Source organism: Schistocerca serialis, chromosome 1 (genome assembly GCF_023864345.2).
Source record: "Schistocerca serialis cubense isolate TAMUIC-IGC-003099 chromosome 1, iqSchSeri2.2, whole genome shotgun sequence".
NCBI lineage: Eukaryota > Metazoa > Arthropoda > Insecta > Orthoptera > Acrididae > Schistocerca > Schistocerca serialis.
Genome location: NC_064638.1, coordinates 2,439,249 through 2,457,443, shown reverse-complemented (window position 1 = coordinate 2,457,443; position 18,195 = coordinate 2,439,249).

Below are 18,195 nucleotides of genomic sequence, written 5' to 3'. Positions count from 1 at the left end.
GTTAAGGTCCAAGGAATACATTGAACCTGCAGTGGTGTATCGGAAACTAATACTGCTCTCACAGGGAATGCTTAAAACACCGACTGTAAGAAGAGTCTCTGTTCTTGTACTTAAGGCAGCCTTATGCCTTTTGTATTTAATTGCGATGCGATTTCTGTGATCCATAGTCAATGTGAAGGTCCAAGGAATACTTTGATCCGGCAGTGGTGTATCGGAAACTAATGCCGGTCTCACAGGGAATGCTCAAAGCACCAACTGTAAGAAGAGTCTCTATTCTTCTACTTAAGCCGGCATTGTGCCTTTTGCATTTAATTCCGATGCGAATTCTTTGTTTCATAGTCAATGTGAATGTCTAAGAATAACTTTGAACCTGCAGTGGTGTATCGGAAACTAATACTGGCCTCACAGGGAATGCTCAAAGCACCGACTGTAAGAAGAGTCTCTGTTCTTTTACTTAAGGCGGTCTTGTGCCTTTTGTATTTAATTCCGATGCGATTTCTGTGTTTCATCGTCAATGTCAAGGTCCAAGAAATACATTGAAACTGCAGTGGTGTATCGGAAACTAATACAGGTCTCACAGGGAATGCTCCAAGCAGCGACTGTAAGAAGGGTCTCTATTCTTGTAATTAAGGCGGCATTGTGCCATTTGTATTTAATGCCGATGCGATTTCTGTGTTTCATCTTCAATGTGAAGGTCCAAGGAATACATTGAACTTGCAGTGGTGTATCGGAAACTAATACATGTCTCACAGAAAAGGATCAAAGAATGGACTCTAAGAAGTCTCACTCTTCTTGCATTAAGGCGGCATTCTGTCTTTTGTATTTAATTCCTATGTAATTTCAGTGTTTCATCGTCAATGTGTATGACAAGGAGTACATTGAACCTGCAGTGGTGTATCGGAAATTAATACTGGCCTCACAGGGAATGCTCAAAGCACTAACAGTAAGAAGAGTCTTTATTCTTGGACTTAAGCCGTCATTGAGCCTTTTGTATTTAATTCCGATGCGATTTCTGTGTTTCATCTTCAATGTGAAGGTCCAAGGAATACATTGAACCTGCAGTGGTGTATCGGAAACTAATACTGATCTCACAGGGAATGCTCAAAGCACCGACTGTAAGAAGTGTCTCTATTCTTGTACTTAAGGCGGCATTGTGCCTTTTGGATTTAATTCCGATGCGATTTCTGTGTTTCATCGTCAATGTGAAGGTCCAAGGAATACATTGAACCTGCAGTGGTGTATCGGAAACTAATACTGGTCTCACAGGGAACGTTCAAAACACCGACTGTAAGAAAAGTCTCTATTCTTGTACTTAAGGCGGCATTGTGCCTTTTGCATTTAATTCCGATGCGATTTCTGTGTTTCATAGTCAATGTGAATGTCCAAGAATAACTTTGAACCTGCAGTGGTGTATCGGAAACTAATACTGCTCTCAGAGGGAATGCTCAAAGCACCGACTGTAAGAAGTGTCTCTGTTCTTGTACATAAGGCGGCATTGTGCCTTTTGTATTTAATTCCGATGCGATTTCTGAGTTTCATCGTCAATGTGAAGGTCCAAGGATTACACTGAACCTTCAGTTGTGAATCGGAAACTAATACTGGTCTCACAGGGAATGCTCAAAGCACCGACTGAAAGAAGAGTCTCTATTCTTGCACTTTGGGCGGCATTGTGCCTTTTGTATTTAATTCCGATGTAATTTCAGTGTTTCATCGTCAATGTGTATGACAAGGAATACATTGAACCTGCAGTGGTGTATCGGAAATTAATACTGGTCTCACAGGGAATGCTCAAAGCACCAACTGTAAGTAGGTTCTCTACTCCTTTACTTAATGCGGCATTGTGCCTTTTGTATATAATTCCGATGCGATTTCTGTGTTTCATCGTCAATTTGAAGCTCCAAGCAATACATTGAACCTGCAGTGGTGTATCGGAAACTAATACTGGTCTCACAGGGAACGCTCAAAGCACCGACAGTAAAAAGAGTCTCTATTCTTGTACTTCTTTCGGCATTGTGCCTTTTGTATTTCATTCCGACGCGATTTCTGTGTTTCATCGTCAATGTGAAGGTCCAAGGAATACATTGAACCTGCAGTGGTGTATCGGAAACTAATACTGGTCTCACAGGAAAGGATCAAAGCACAGACACTAAGAAGTCTCACTCTTCTTGCACTGATGGCGGCATTGTGCCTTTTGTATTTAATTCCGATGTAATTTGAGTGTTTCATCGTTAATGTGTATGATCAAGGAATACATTGAACCTGCAGTGGTGTATCGGAAACTAATACTGGTCTCACAGGGAGTGTTCAAGGCACAGACTGTAGAAGAGTCTCTGATCTTGTACTTTACGCGGCATTGTGCTTCTTATATTTAATTCCGATGCGATTTCTGTGTTTCATCGTCAATGTGAAGCTCCAAGGAATACATTGAACCTGCAGTGGTGTATCGGAAACTAATACTGGTCTCACAGGAAAGGATCAAAGAACAGACTAAGAAGTCTCACTCTTCTTGCACTTATGGCGGCATTGTGCCTTTTGTATTTAATTCCGATGTAATTTCAGTGTTTGATTGTCAATGTGTGTAACCAAGGAATTACTTGGACCTGCAGTGGTGTATTGGAAACTAATACTGGTTTCACTGGAAAGGATCAAAGCACAGACTCTAAGAGGTCTCACTCTTCTTGCACTTAAGGCGGCATCGTGCCTTTTGTATTTAATTAAAATGAATTTTCTGTGTTTCATCGTCAATGTGTGGTTCCAAGGGATACATTAATCCTGCATTAGTGCTTAGGTATCTAATACTTATCTCACAGGGAATGCTCAAATCACAGACTGTAAGAAGAGTCACTATTATTGTACTTAAGACGGAATTGTGCCTTTTGTATTTAATTCCGATGTAATTTCAGTGTTTGATTGTCAATGTGTGTATCCAAGGAATTACTTGAACCTGCAGTGGTGTATTGGAAACTAATACTGGTTTCACTGGAAAGGATCAAAGCACAGACTCTAAGAAGTCTCACTCTTCTTGCACTTAAGGCGGCAACGTGCCTTTTGTATTTAATTCCGATGTAATTTCTGTGTTACATCGTCAATGTGTATGTCCAAGGGATACATTGAACCCACAGTGGTGAATCGGAAACTAATAATGGTCTCACAGGAAAGGATCAAAGCACAGACCCTAAGAAGTCTCACTCTTCTTGCACTTAAGGCGGCATTGTGCCTTTTGTATTTAATTTCGATGTAATTTCAGTGTTTCATCGTCAATGTGTATGTCCAAGGAATACATTGAACCTGCAGTGGTGTATCGGAAACTAATACTGCTCTCAGAGGGAATGCTCAAAGCACCGACTGTAAGAAGTGTCTCTATTCTTGTACTTAAGGCGGCCTTGTGCCTTTTGTATTTAATTCCGATGCAATACCTGTGTTTCATAGTCAATGTGAAGGTCCTAGGAATACCTTGAACCTGCGGTGGTGTATCGGAAACTAATACTAGTCTCGGAGGGAATGCTCAAAGCACCGCTTGTAAGAAGTGTCTCTATCCTTGTACTTAAGGCGGCATTGTGTCTTTTGTATTTAATTCCGATGCGATTTCTGTGTTTCATAGTCAGTGTGAAGGTGCAAGGAATAATTTGAACCTGGAGTGGTGTATCGGAAACTAATACTGGTCTCACAGGGAGTGTTCAAGGCACAGACTGTAAAAGAGTCTCTGATCTTGTACTTTAAGCGGCATTGTGCTTCTTGTATTTAATTCCGATGCGATTTCTGTGTTTTTTTATAGTCAATGTGATGGTCCAAGGAATATCTTTAACCTGCAGTGGTGTATCGGCAACTAATACTGCTCTCAGAGGCAATGCTCAAAGCACCGACTGTAAGAAGTGTCTCTATTCTTGTACTTAAGGCGGCATTGTGCCTTTTGCATTTAATTCCGATGCGATTTCTGTGTTTCATCGTGAACGTGAAAGTCCAAGGAATACATTGAACCTGCAGTGGTGTATCGGAAACTATTACTGGACTCACAGGGAATGCCCAAAGCACCGACTGTAAGAAGAGTCTCTAGTCTTGTAATTAAGGCGGCATTGTGCCTTTTGTATTTAATTCCGATGCGATTTCTGTGTTTCATCGTCAATGTGAAGGTCCAAGGAATACATTGTGAAGCACGTATGTAACATAGCAGCGATGGCGAGGCATTGTAGCATCTGTGACCAGAGTGTATGCGCTTGACCGCGCGAGTGTTGCGAGCGGTTCTCAGTCTGTCAGTTAGTCGTTGCGAGTCTGTAGCTCTGTCTAGTTGAGTGCAGTACTCTAGTAGTAGTCGTGCAGTGCAGTACGCCAATAGTCGTCATGGAGAGCGGTCGACAACACTGGTCAAGATGGTGAATAAGGTATACTGTTAATTAATATAATCATTAGATAATGTAAAAATTTGTTTATTGTAATTATTCTCCAATAAGTGCCCCAATAATAATTTTTAATTTCAAAAGCATTTTTTCAAAATTTTATTTTTTATTGAACTAAAGATTTCGTTGCACTTCCCATTTCATTCCACTTCTTTTAAAGAAAATTTTCAGTAAAATTACAGAAAAAAGGAATATTATTATTTGCAATGCAGTTCCTCCAAGCGGTGCACAACAACAAGAGCAGAAATTTGACTAGGTGTTGCAATGAGGTAAGAATTTAATTTTGATTTTTGCACAGGGCCAAAGACCGATGTTTCGGTTTAATTGAATTTCCTTATCACTGAATGGACTTTAATTTTTTTTGAAGGATTTACATTCGAGTCAGATTGCGAATTTCACATTTTTGTTGCCATTGTCAGTACATTTGATTGTGGGCAGGTTACGCTTAGAGCAATGTCCATTAGCATTCATAATTAAATATTGTCATATTTCTTTCTTTCAAATTTTTGTGGGGAGGTTACACTCGGCTCCCATTTCTGTTAAGTATTGTCTTTTATTTCTTTTAAAATTACGGTGGGGAGGTTACACTTGGCGACACCCAGGCCAGGATCGTATTTCGTTGAGAGTCTTTTGAACAACAGTCAGATATCTGCTCTTATTTGCTTAGATATAATTAGGATTTAGCGCAACGCTTTTAATAATATTGTGACTTTCTTTCTACAGGTCAACGGCAATTTGTTGCTTTGTTGTATTTGTGTGTTGTTTTTGCATTGTGCTTATTTATTTTGTGAATAATTTTGACTATTGTTAAAATGCCGCGAAAGACTGTGAATAGTGTATCGCGAGGTATTATGAATGAAATTACCGACCCAAACAACTTTGCCGATAGGACATGCGACACGCAGTGTAATGATGACAATCCTGCGTTCACTAACAATCAGTGCATTCCAACCACTAATGATGACTTTCACCTTAATGATGAACAAACGAACTCAATTGTCTCGTCTGTTAACTTGACGACAATTGATGACGCAGAACGCTCTATTGTAATGAGCGCTGCCCAGCTTAACACACCCGATTCGGGAAACTCAAGTAATGTACAGACAAATTTGTCTAATGAAAATGAACAGGATACTCAAAGTACGATGGATTTATTTAATTCCGAAATAATGTCTGACAGTGTACATCCGACTGACAAACTTTTTTCTAAATCTCGGAATAACCAAATGGTTACAGTAAGCGAGAAAGTTCCAGATCCACTATTGAACAGCACAGAGAATAGAAATGCTAATCTTGAATCGGATCTAATTATGGCATTTTTGCGGCAAAATTTCGAACAGTTTAATGAAAAATTTAATAAAAATGACGAAAATTTCAAACAACTTAGGGAAGATAACAAACACTTAAATGAAAAACTTGACAATAATGACAAAAATCAAGACAAACTTAGTGAACAGGTCCGACAACAGAGTGAAAATTTCAAACAACTTAGGGAACAGAACAGACAGCTTAGTGAACAAATTAGAGACGTTGCCGCGCAGTGCCATGACACTAAGGAACAGTTGCGCGTGGAAATTGAGGCTTGTTCTCAAAAAAATAGCGAAGAAATTAAGTCTGTTGCACAAGAATTAAGGGAAATGCAAACAGCCGCAACAGAAACACTCAGAGACGAAATTAGCGGAGTCGCTAAACAATGCTCTGAAAAAGCTGCACAATTACGGGACGAGTTTAGAGCAATGACGGTAGAACTTTCGCGCACAGTGGACGCAAAGATAGACGCGAAATTCGAACAGCAAAACACTCAGATTAACGAGCGCTTTAATCAGCACATACAGAACAGTGATACGCGTTTCCGCAGATTTATTCAAGATCAAAACAAAGTAAAACGACAAGTCATGGAAACAATCACTGCACAAAGACAAGAGGACAAACGTAAAATATTCGCGAAAGCGAAGACGTATGTAGACAATAATATTACTACAGTGTCCGACAAAATTAATACCATAGAACAATTGAACGCGGGATTACGGGATGAAATTTCTGACCTTAAATCAAAAACAGATACACACACAGTAAATATTCAAACAGTGACAGATAGATTCGAACAATTAGATCTAACACAGGATTGTGATGTTATCAAAGCTGATGTTAAAAAACTGAGCGAAACTACGCGCAAGTTGCAAAAACAGATTAATGCGTCTGATTCTAAAACCGATGATCAGGTTAAAATACTGACTGAAAAATATGATGAATTGGCCAGTCGTATTGATGTTATCGAAAATACTAATGACAATAAATCAGACGATACTGCACCTGTTTCATTTATCCAAACACCTGATTTTCAAAATTTACAGCAGACAATTAATGAGATCGATTCATCTAACAACACGTTACGTAGGAAGTTATCAAATTTACAACAAGAAGTAACAGAGATGAAAAACATTTCAGTTAATAACATGCCACAACAGACGCCACTTTGCGAACATTTGTCTGACTCACGCAGCGTGTATAATGTGAACAATTTACAGAGACTACGAGACGTAAAACCCGAAAAGCCACGCGACTTAAAATCTGAAAAGCTACGTAACTTGAAGTACGAAATGACACAGACAAACAAATTGTCACACAAACCCGAACGTGTTCTCAAATTCAGTGACGAAAAAGTTGATAATAAGCAGTTTGCATTTGTAAGAAAATGTAAGGAATTTAATAATGACAGAGCACAGATACACGATTTGCACTGTATACGACAATTTATTTTTGTACTTTCACCGCTATTATCTGTAATGCAGAAGCTAGCTTTGAACCAGATGCGACAATTTATTTTTGTATTTACAACAGCATTGCCTGTAATGAAGAAATTTGAATTAGCACGAATACAACAATTTGCCTTTGAAATTTTACCGCTATTGCCTGTAACACAAAAGCTGAAATTTATTTGCAGTGCGTAAATGACCTCAGGGGATTCATTACGCTTTAATGAATATGTGCCGTAGCGAGCATAGGGCCCCGAGCTGTAGTAGTGCTATTTCATCTTTAGTTTTCTGCACTGCTGCCTTTTTTTCCACTATCCTTTATATCTATCAAAACTGCTCTTTAACTATTGCTCTACGTAGTATTAAGAAACGAGTAATGAAAACCCGATGTGACAAATTTTTACTGAAAGTGACAACATTCTTTAGGCACTCCAAAACCAGCGTAATTTTAATTACAGATAAAATCGTAATCATCAGTATGTGTAAAATTAACAGCAAACGCATTTTTTGGTAACAATAGACGTTTTCCACCACAACAGCATGAAAGTCAGCCGCTTAGCATACCTAACCAACAATGCAGTCTACAAGGTCAACCAGGCTTTAATGTTTCGCCGCGTGCACGTATAGTCCCAGCTCCAACAAATGGTAACGCATGGCAGCAAAGAAATAACTACGTACAGACAACACACTATTTCAACTCGCATAGCAATACGCCGTATAGAAATTACTATCTTGACAGACGTAAAAATAACGAGCACAATTTTCAGCGTACATTTAATAACAGTCGATATTATGAGCAGCAAGAACATTAGCAACAACGTATTATCACGAATGAAACAGACAATAGGTGTCATCTATAGCGTAACACGTCAATAAGAAATAACAGAACAGTTCATATAGTGGATATGCCACAACATTCTCCCGTAAATAATAACACGTACGATAGATTTTAACCAGATACAGCACAGATTGCATATTACAGTAACGCAAACATTACTTTTGACACGCAGAATTTTGCTCACGAGAATGTTATTTGAAACATGCTTTGTTGAATGCTCCACTATTATCGCACCCAGATCTTACCAGAAATTTTTCCATTGCCACCGACAGTTCCAACACCGCTTTAGGCGTACACATTTTTCAGGAAATAGAAGAAGATGGCTCTACAGTAATTAAAAACATCGCATTTGCAAGCCGCATTTTGTCACCTGCTGAACGAAATTATTCCGTTACAGAACTGGAAACATTATGTGTTGTATGGGCTTTTACGAGATTTCGGCACTTTCTTTATGGCAGACATACCACCGTTTACACAGACCATAGAGCTATACAATTTTTGCTTTCAGCTAAATTTACTCACGACAGATTAAGCAGATGGAAACTTTATTTACAAGAATTTAATTTTACAATAGTTCACATTCCCGGCACACAAAATGTTATAGCAGACGCACTATCGCGTTCTCTTGGCAACAATCAGCAAGACGTAGCAACCAACTTCTGCAAAACAAATTTCAGTGTCATGTACATTCAGCAAGTTGCTTTTGAAAATTTTATTTCATCGTCATTACAGGACATAGCACAAGAACAAAATAAAGACAATGTGTGGAAAGAAATTAAACACCTTTGGCAAGATAGAAAAAATGTTACGATTAGAAACCATTACACTGTACGCAATGACGTTCTGTTTCGCCGCTCTCATCCTGACAGCAACAATTGGTTATTATGCATTCCTGACGAACTGGTCAACAAATTAATTTGGTACACTCATTTAAGCTACGCACATTACGGAGCACGAAAATGTTTTCTTATACTGAGACAGAACTGTTATTTTGCCAACATGGAGAAACGTATACGACGAGTTTTAGCGTCTTGTAAAATTTGCCAGAAAGCTAAATCAGACACCACTTCACATATTCCTCCTTTATATCCCATTATACCTGTTAAATTAAGACATATGGCCGCAGTAGATATTTTTGGTCCGATTCCGAGAACTAACAGAGGTTTTTGCTACATCTTTGTCGCTGTTGAGCTCACTTCAAAATTTGTTACTTTCACTCCATTACGCAAAGCTACTGCTAAAACTGTTTCGAAAGCATTTGTAAAACATTTTCTATCTCATGTAGGGCATGTAATGAAAGTAATTTCTGATAATGGATCACAATTTCGATGTGGCGTATGGACACGTATGTTACGAGCTAGAAACATTTCTCCGATCTATATATCCAAGTACCACGCTTCTTCGAACCCCTGTGAAAGGTTAATGAAAGAAATTGGTAAACTGTGTAGAATATACTGCCACAAAAGACATATTGATTGGGATACACACATACTCTCATTCCAAGATGTAATTAATTCCATACCAAATGAATCCACTATGCTATCTCCGTCTGTTATACTGAAAAATGCTGAACCACCTAACAAAATTAAAGAGTTAATAACATTTCCTACATCTCGTCGATTACGACACCACGAAATAATTGACATTGCGCTGAACAACATCAAACGTGCCGCAGAGCGCCGGAGAAGACAGCAAAAACAGGTTTGTACACGCCGCGACTTTCACGTTGGACAGAAGATACTAGTACGTACACACTATTTATCCAGTAAATTAAAAGGTAAGTGCAGTAAATTTGAACTTCTATACGCAGGTCCGTATCGGATTCGCAGCATCCCTCACCCCAATGTTGTACACGTCGAAACTTTGAGAACTAGAAAATCGAAAGGCAATCACCATATCTCAAACATTAAACCGTTTAATGAGTGAAACCACTGTATGATTCAACACACTATGATGCCATTTACTAATGCAATTATTTCACGTGACTAATTACTGATGATTATCGTATTTTTTCTTGGCAAGTGCCCGGCAAGGTAAGGTTAGCAGGTCGCTTTTCTTGTCGTTACACATCAGACCGTGCACATTTTCCACTTTTTTTGTGTATATGATTGTACTCCAGTTTTGTTTGTATGTATTGTGAAATAGTTAAGATATAACACACAACAGTCGACTTTGACATTTTTTTTGCCCTATGACATCTCAACATCGTGACTGTTTTACATTTTTTTTTTTTTTTGCTACTGCATTGTATTATTCTGTGTACATTTTTGCATCTGAACACTGTCAACGTCTTTAACATATTACGTTTTCTGTCATGTTATGCTGTATGGTTAATTGTGTCACCATAAACCAGTCATTATTTAGTGGGTATATGATTTAAATGCAAGACATTAATCTCTGCTCATCAATTTCAGAAAGAAATGATGCATGTAAGAAATAAATTCAACAGAAATGGGAATTTCACCTACGGGATAAACGAAAGGAGATGCAATAACTTTATGAGGAAGAGTAAATGGATCAGGATTAACAAGCATTAACAAGACTATACTGTACTCATCACAGAATAGCAGTCTTAACTAATTTTTTCTTTCAGATTACAAGGTGATTGATGCAGGCTGTCAGACTGAACTACACATCTTAGTTTTAGTGATGAAATATGCTAGAGATAAGGAATAATTGTATAATGAGTAATGAAGTGATTTTTTGCAGATGATAATGAATACTGATGAATAATGATGAAGGATATGATGTTATGAATAATGAAGTTTTTCTTTACAGATGATGATAATAGTGAAGTTATGATGATATGGATAATGAAGTTTTCTTTACAGATGAGGATAATGTTGAAGTTATGTATTTATGTTATGTAGTTATTTAAGTATTTGTTGCAGTTTGCTTTGACAGCAGGTGTAATATTGCATAGTAGGATGACGGAAAGTTTTGGAAAGGACAGCTATGAAACACATTTTTATACACATTTCGCTACCTGTTAATTCGAAGTTCACTACTTTTCAGCATAGTGTGCGTTTCTTCTTTCAGGTCAATAATCCATTTTGTAATTTTTCCAGGAGAAGTTTTTCATGATACTTACTAAACCTGTTACTTATTATACCTGTTCTAGTACTTGCATTTTTATATTTTTACCCATTTGTGTCTATCGTTTATAAATGTGATCACCTGTACTGCCTTGTTACATAATCTTGCTACAGCTGACTCATGACGAATGACGTTACCTATCCTCATTTGCTGCAATAGGTCAAAAGCAAATAGTGTTATGTTTCAGCAATTAATTATCGATCCCAACGCAATGCATTGCTACCAAAAAAATGTATTACCAGTCGCACATAATGTCACTAGTTTATGACAATTCTGAATAATACTGATCAACTCTGAATAGCATGTCACTTGAGTAATGACCTCTTAATGAGACTATATTCAAAATAATGCTTTGTCACTAGCTAATAACTGCCACTGTTTATTGTAATGATACTACTAATAATGCCTGTGATTATTAATGATTTGACTGTAATTAACTGATTTTAATAATGACTTTGTAATGATCTGAATACTACTGAAGGAGGAACACTGTTTATTGTAATGATACTACTTATAATGCCTGTGATTTTTAATGATTTGACTGTAATTAACTGATTTTTAATAATGACTTCGTAATAATCTGAATAATACTGAATGATGATTCTATTCAATACTTGCTGGCCACTGAGTGCCAATAATTAATGTCACTTGAAGAATTGTTATTAATTATGCCATTAATTAGCCCTTTTTTTCCCATGTTGAGTTTTCATGTTTTGGTTAATGGCCAATGAGTGCCAATAATTTGTATCACTCAATGTATTATGTTAATGCTAGGCCAATAATTGACTCTCCTTTTCAATTAAGGCTTCTGATGAACATTATTCTGTCATACTAAATATACTTTGTAACTGGCCAAGGACCGCCACTGTTTATTGTAATACGATTACCCATGATGCCAGCTAGTGCTTCTTAATAGATTGTAATGACACGTAATTAATTAACTATGGTACTGTTTAATAATGCTTTGTAATTAACTATGGTACTGTTTAATAATGCTTTGTAATTAATTAAGGCTAATAATTCTTACTATATTGGAATGACAAATGATTAATTAATTAACTGTAATTAGACAAATGATTAGTTAACGACAGATGATTAATTAACTGTAATTAGACAAATGATTAATTAACGACAAATGATTAATTAATGACAAATGATTAATTAACTGTAATTAGGAGAAGGTTAATGATTCTTAATTATACTCTGTGACAAAAAAGAATGCGATTATTTCATAATGCTTTGTAACCAGGAAAAGAAGGCTACTGATTCTATGTAAAACAATTAATGAACATTTTTCTGTAATACTACATACTTGGTACAGAAATGTTCAATAACTGGGCTATGAATGCCACAAACTGCTAATTAAGTCTGTAACTGTCAATATTATGTGACTTGATGTCCTTCACCTCATAAGCTGACTACCCTAAATTACTGCAATGTCCATTTGTCCTGTTTATCCTAGTGATCATGGAGCACTATATTTGGTTTTTGCACTAATTCTACGTTGGTGTGCCTTGTAAGAGCGTGGTGTTGACACGACATGCTGTCCACCACCGTGAGCAACGAAGACGTTATTATGATCCCACTGTTTGGTGTACCTAATGTACTGCCAAAATGAAAACATGGAACATTACTACGACAGTTCAGTGTCTTGGCTACACTGATAAATTCTGATGGGAAAAGAACTTCAAGTTGTGTCACTTGGTGTTGTACTTCTGTGGAAAGATATGGACTTTCAGAACAGCTGTGTGCAATCTAAAGTGCTACAACCATGATGCAATCCTTCCCTTTCCTATCCTAATTCTTGTCACATAATGAAAATCATTTCTGTTCGTAGGTTATACATTTTTTTTCGATTCGCTGAACTCCAGTGCGAGTACACTTATGTCACTGGTCGACATGATGTTTTGCCATTATGTTTATTTGTTGTGAAAATGCTAAAGACATTTTTTCAGTGCGTGTGCACTTTGGACATGATGTTTTGTCATTATGTTTATTTATTGCGAAAATGCTAAAGACATTTTTCGATTTGTTCTGAAGTACAGTATACAGTATACGTACGTACATTCTTGTCTTTTATAGTGTATATACATTTTTATTTTAATGATATGTTCTGAACTACAGTGCATGTGCACTTATGTTAAGCGTTAATCTGTTTTCTATTGAACTTCAGTGCCTGTGCATTTTTCTCATTTTTCAATATGATTGTACTCATTCTGTATATTCAATACTTCAATGCGTATGCACTTATATCATTTGTTATTAATTGTACATACATTTCATCAATTACTGATATGTTCTCAACTGCAGTGCATGTGCACTCATGTCACTTTTCAACATAATATTTTTTGCCAGTCTGTTTATTTGTTCTGAATATGCTAAAGAATTTTTTCAGTGCCTGTGCACTTTGTTATCTGTCAAAAAATTTGTATATACATTTTTCTGATTTGCTACTATGTTTTGTATTCACATTTTGCCTTTGTCTGATATATTTTGTACTTAGTGCGTGTGCACAACATTTAAATATTCTGTAAGTTGTAGGATTTTGTTAATTAAAGAAAAATTTTGCCGCGCTTGGCAAGTCCAAATGACTCACCATCGCTGCCAAATTTTTGCCCCCCCAGTGGAGGGTTATGAAACACGTATGTAACATAGCAGCGATGGCGAGGCATTGTAGCATCTGTGACCAGAGAGTATGCGCTTGACCGCGCGAGTGTTGCGAGCGGTTCTCAGTCTGTCAGTTAGTCGTTGCGAGTCTGTAGCTCTGTCTAGTTGAGTGCAGTACTCTAGTAGTAGTCGTGCAGTGCGGTACGCCAATAGTCGTCATGGAGAGCGGTCGACAACACTGGTCAAGATGGTGAATAAGGTATACTGTTAATTAATATAATCATTAGATAATGTAAAAATTTGTTTATTGTAATTATTCTCCAAAAAGTGCCCCAATAATAATTTTTAATTTCAAAAGCATTTTTCAAAATTTTATTTTTTATTGAACTAAAGATTTCGTTGCACTTCCCATTTCATTCCACTTCTTTTAAAGAAAATTTTCAGTAAAATTACAGAAAAAAGGAATATTATTATTTGCAATGCAGTTCCTCCAAGCGGTGCACAACAACAAGAGCAGAAATTTGAGTAGGTGTTGCAATGAGGTAAGAATTTAATTTTGATTTTTGCACAGGGCCAAAGACCGATGTTTCGGTTTAATTGAATTTCCTTATCACTGAATGGACTTTAATTTTTTTTGAAGGATTTACATTCGAGTCAGATTGCGAATTTCACATTTTTGTTGCCATTGTCAGTACATTTGATTGTGGGCAGGTTACGCTTAGAGCAATGTCCATTAGCATTCATAATTAAATATTGTCATATTTCTTTCTTTCAAATTTTTGTGGGGAGGTTACACTCGGCTCCCATTTCTGTTAAGTATTGTCTTTTATTTCTTTTAAAATTACGGTGGGGAGGTTACAATTGAACCTGCAGTGGTGTATCGGAAACTAATACTGGTCTCACAGGAAAGGATCAAGTTCAGACTCTAAGAAGTCTCACTCTTCTAGCACTTAAGGCGGCATTGTGCCTATTGTATTTAATTCCGATGTAATTTCAGTATTTCATCGTCAATGTGTATGTCCAAGGAATACATTGAACCTGCAGTGGTGTATCGGAAACTAATACTGGTCTCACAGGGAATGCTCAAAGCCCGACTGTAAGAAGAGTCTCTATTCTTGTACTTAAGGCGGCATTGTGCCTTTTGTATTTAATTCCGATGCGATTTCTGTGTTTCATCGTCAATGTGAAGGTCCAAGGAATACATTGAACCTGCAGTGGTGTGTCGGAAACTAATACTGCTATCACAGGGAATGCTCAAAACACCGACTGTAAGAAGATTCTCTGTTCTTGTACTTAAGGCGGCCTTGTGCCTTTTGTATTTAATTGCGATGCGATTTCTGTGACCCATAGTCAATGTGAAGTTCCAAGGAATACTTTGAACCTGCAGTGGTGTATCGGATACTAATGCCGGTCTCACAGGGAATGCTCAAAGCACTAACTGTAATAAGAGTCTCTATTCTTCTACTTAAGCCGGCATTGTGCCTTTTGTATTTAATTCCGATGCGATTTCTGTGTTTCATCGTCAATGTGAAGGTCCAAGGAATACATTGAACCTGCAGTGGTGTATCGGAAACTAATACTGGTCCCACAGGGAATGCTCAAAACACCGACTGTAAGAAGAGTCTCTATTCTTGTACTTAAGGTGGCATTGTGCCTTTTGCATTTAATTCCGATGCGATTTCTGTGTTTCATAGTCAATGTGAATGTCCAAGAATAACTTTGAACCTGCAGTGGTGTATCGGAAACTAATACTGGCCTCACAGGGAATGCTCAAAGCACCGACTGTAAGAAGAGTCTCTGTTCTTGTACTTAAGGCGGCCTTGTGCCTTTTGTATTTAATTCCGATGCGATTTCTGTGTTTCATCGTCAATGTGAAGGTCCAAGGAATACATTGAAACTCCAGTGGTGTATCGGAAACTAATACAGGTCTCACAGGGAATGCTCAAAGCAGCGACTGTAAGAAGTGTCTCTATTCTTGTAATTAAGGCGGCATTGTGCCATTTGTATTTAATTCCGATGCGATTTCTGCGTTTCATCTTCAATGTGAAGGTCCAAGGAATACTTTGAACCTGCAGTGGTGTATTGGAAAATAATACTGGTCTCACAGAAAAGGATCAGAGAATGGACTCTAAGAAGTCTCACTCTTCTTGCATTAAGGCGGCATTCTGTTTTTTGTATTTCCTTCCTATGTAATTTCAGTGTTTGATCGTCAATGTGTATGACAAGGAATACATTGAACCTGCAGTGGTGTATCGGAAATTAATACTGGCCTCACAGGGAATGCTCAAAGCTCTAACTGTAAGAAGAGTCTCTATTCTTGTACTTAAGCCGGAATTGTGCCTTTTGTAATTAATTCCGATGCGATTTCTGTGTTTCATAGTCAATGTCAAGGTCCAAGGAATTCTTTGAACCTGCAGTCGTGTATCGGAAACTAATGCTGGTCTCACATTAATGGATCAAAGCGCAGATTCTAAGAAGTCTCACTCATCTTGCACTAATGGCGGCATTGTGCCTTTTGTATTTAATTCCGATGTAATTTCTATGTTTCTTCGTCAATGTTTAGGACCAAGGTATACATTGAGCCTGCAGTGGTGCATCGGAAACTAATACTGGTCACGCAGGGAGTGTTCAAGGCACAGACTGTAGAAGAGTCTTTAATCTTGTACTTTACGCAGCATTGTGCTTCTTGTATTTAATTCCAATGCGATTTCTGTGTTTCATCGTCAATTTGAAGGTCCAAGAAATACATTGAACCTGCAGAGGTGTATCGGAAACTAATACTGGTCTCACAGGAAACGATGAAAACACAGACACTAAGAAGTCTCACTCTTCTGGCACTTAATTCGGCATTGTGCCTTTTGTATTTAATTAGGATGTAATTTGAGTGTTTCATCGTCAATGTGTATGTCCAAGGAATACATTGAACCTACAGTGGTGATTCAGAAACTAATACTGGTCTCACAGGAAAGGATCAAAGCACAGACTCTAAGAAGTCTCAATCTTCTTGCACTTAAGGCGGCATTGTGCCCTTTGTGTTTCATTTCGATGTAATTTCAGAGTTTCATCGTCAATGTGTATGTCCAAGGAATACATTGAACCTGCAGTGGTGTATCGGAAACTAATACTGGTCTCACAGGGAGTGTTCAAGGCACAGACTGTAAAAGAGTCTCTGATATTGTACTTTAAGCAGCATTGTGCTTCTTGTATTTAATTCCGATGCGATTTCTGTGTTTCATTGTCAATGTGAAAGTCCAAGGAATACATTGAACCTACGGTGGTGTATCGGAAAGTAATACTGGTCTCACAGTGAATGCTCAAAACACTAACTGTAAGAAGAGTCTCTATTCTTGTACTTAAGCCGGCATTGTGCCTTTTGTATTTAATTCCGATGCGATTTCTGTGTTTCATAGTCAATGTGAAGGTCCAAGGAATACCTTGAACCTGAAGTGGTGTATCGGAAACTAATACTGCTCTCAGAGGGAATGCTCAAAGCAACGACTGTAAGAAGTGTCTCTATTGTTGTACTTAAGGCGGCAATATGCCTTTTGTATTTAATTCCGATGCGATTTCTGTGTTTCATCGTCAGTGTGAAGGTCCAAGGAATACATTGAACCTGCAGTGGTGTATCGGAAACTATTACTGGTCTCACAGGGAATGCTCAAAGCACCGAATGTAAGAAGAGTCTCTATTCTTGTAATGAAGGCGGCATTGTGCCTCTTGTATTTAATTCCGATGCGATTTCTGTGTTTCATCGTCAATGTGAAGGTCCAAGGAATACATTGAACCTGCAGTGGCGTATCGGAAACTAATACTGGTCTCACTGGGAACGTTCAAAACGCCGACTGTAAGAAGAGTCTCTATTCATGTACTTTAGGCGGCATTGTGATTTTTGCATTTAATTCCGCGTCGATTTCTGTGTTTCATAGTCAATGTGAAGGTCCAAGGAATACTTTGAACCTGGAGTGGTGTATCGAAAACTAATACTGGTCTCACAGGGAATGGTTAAAGCACCGACTGTAAGAAGAGTCTCTATTCTTGTACTTAAGGGGGCCTTGTGCCTTTTGTATTTAATTCCGATTCGATTTCTGTGTTTCGTAGTCAATGTGAAGGTCCAAGGAATACCTTGAACCTGCAGTGGTGTATCGGAAACTAATACTACTGTCAGAGGGAATGCTCAAATCACCGACTGTAAGAAGTGTATCTGTTCTTGTACATAAGGCGGCATTGTGCCTTTTGTATTTAATTCCGATGCGATTTCTGGGTTTCATCGTCAATGTGAATTTCCAAGGAATACATTGAACCTGCAGTGGTGTATCGGAAACTAATACTGGTCTCACAGGGAATGCTCAAAGCACCGAATGTAAGAAGAGTCTCTATTCTTGTAATGAAGGCGGCATTGTGCCTTTTGTATTTAATTCTGATGTAATTTCAGTGTTTCATCGTCATTGTGTATGTCCAAGGAATACATTAAACCTGCAGTGGTGTATCGGAAACTAATACTCGG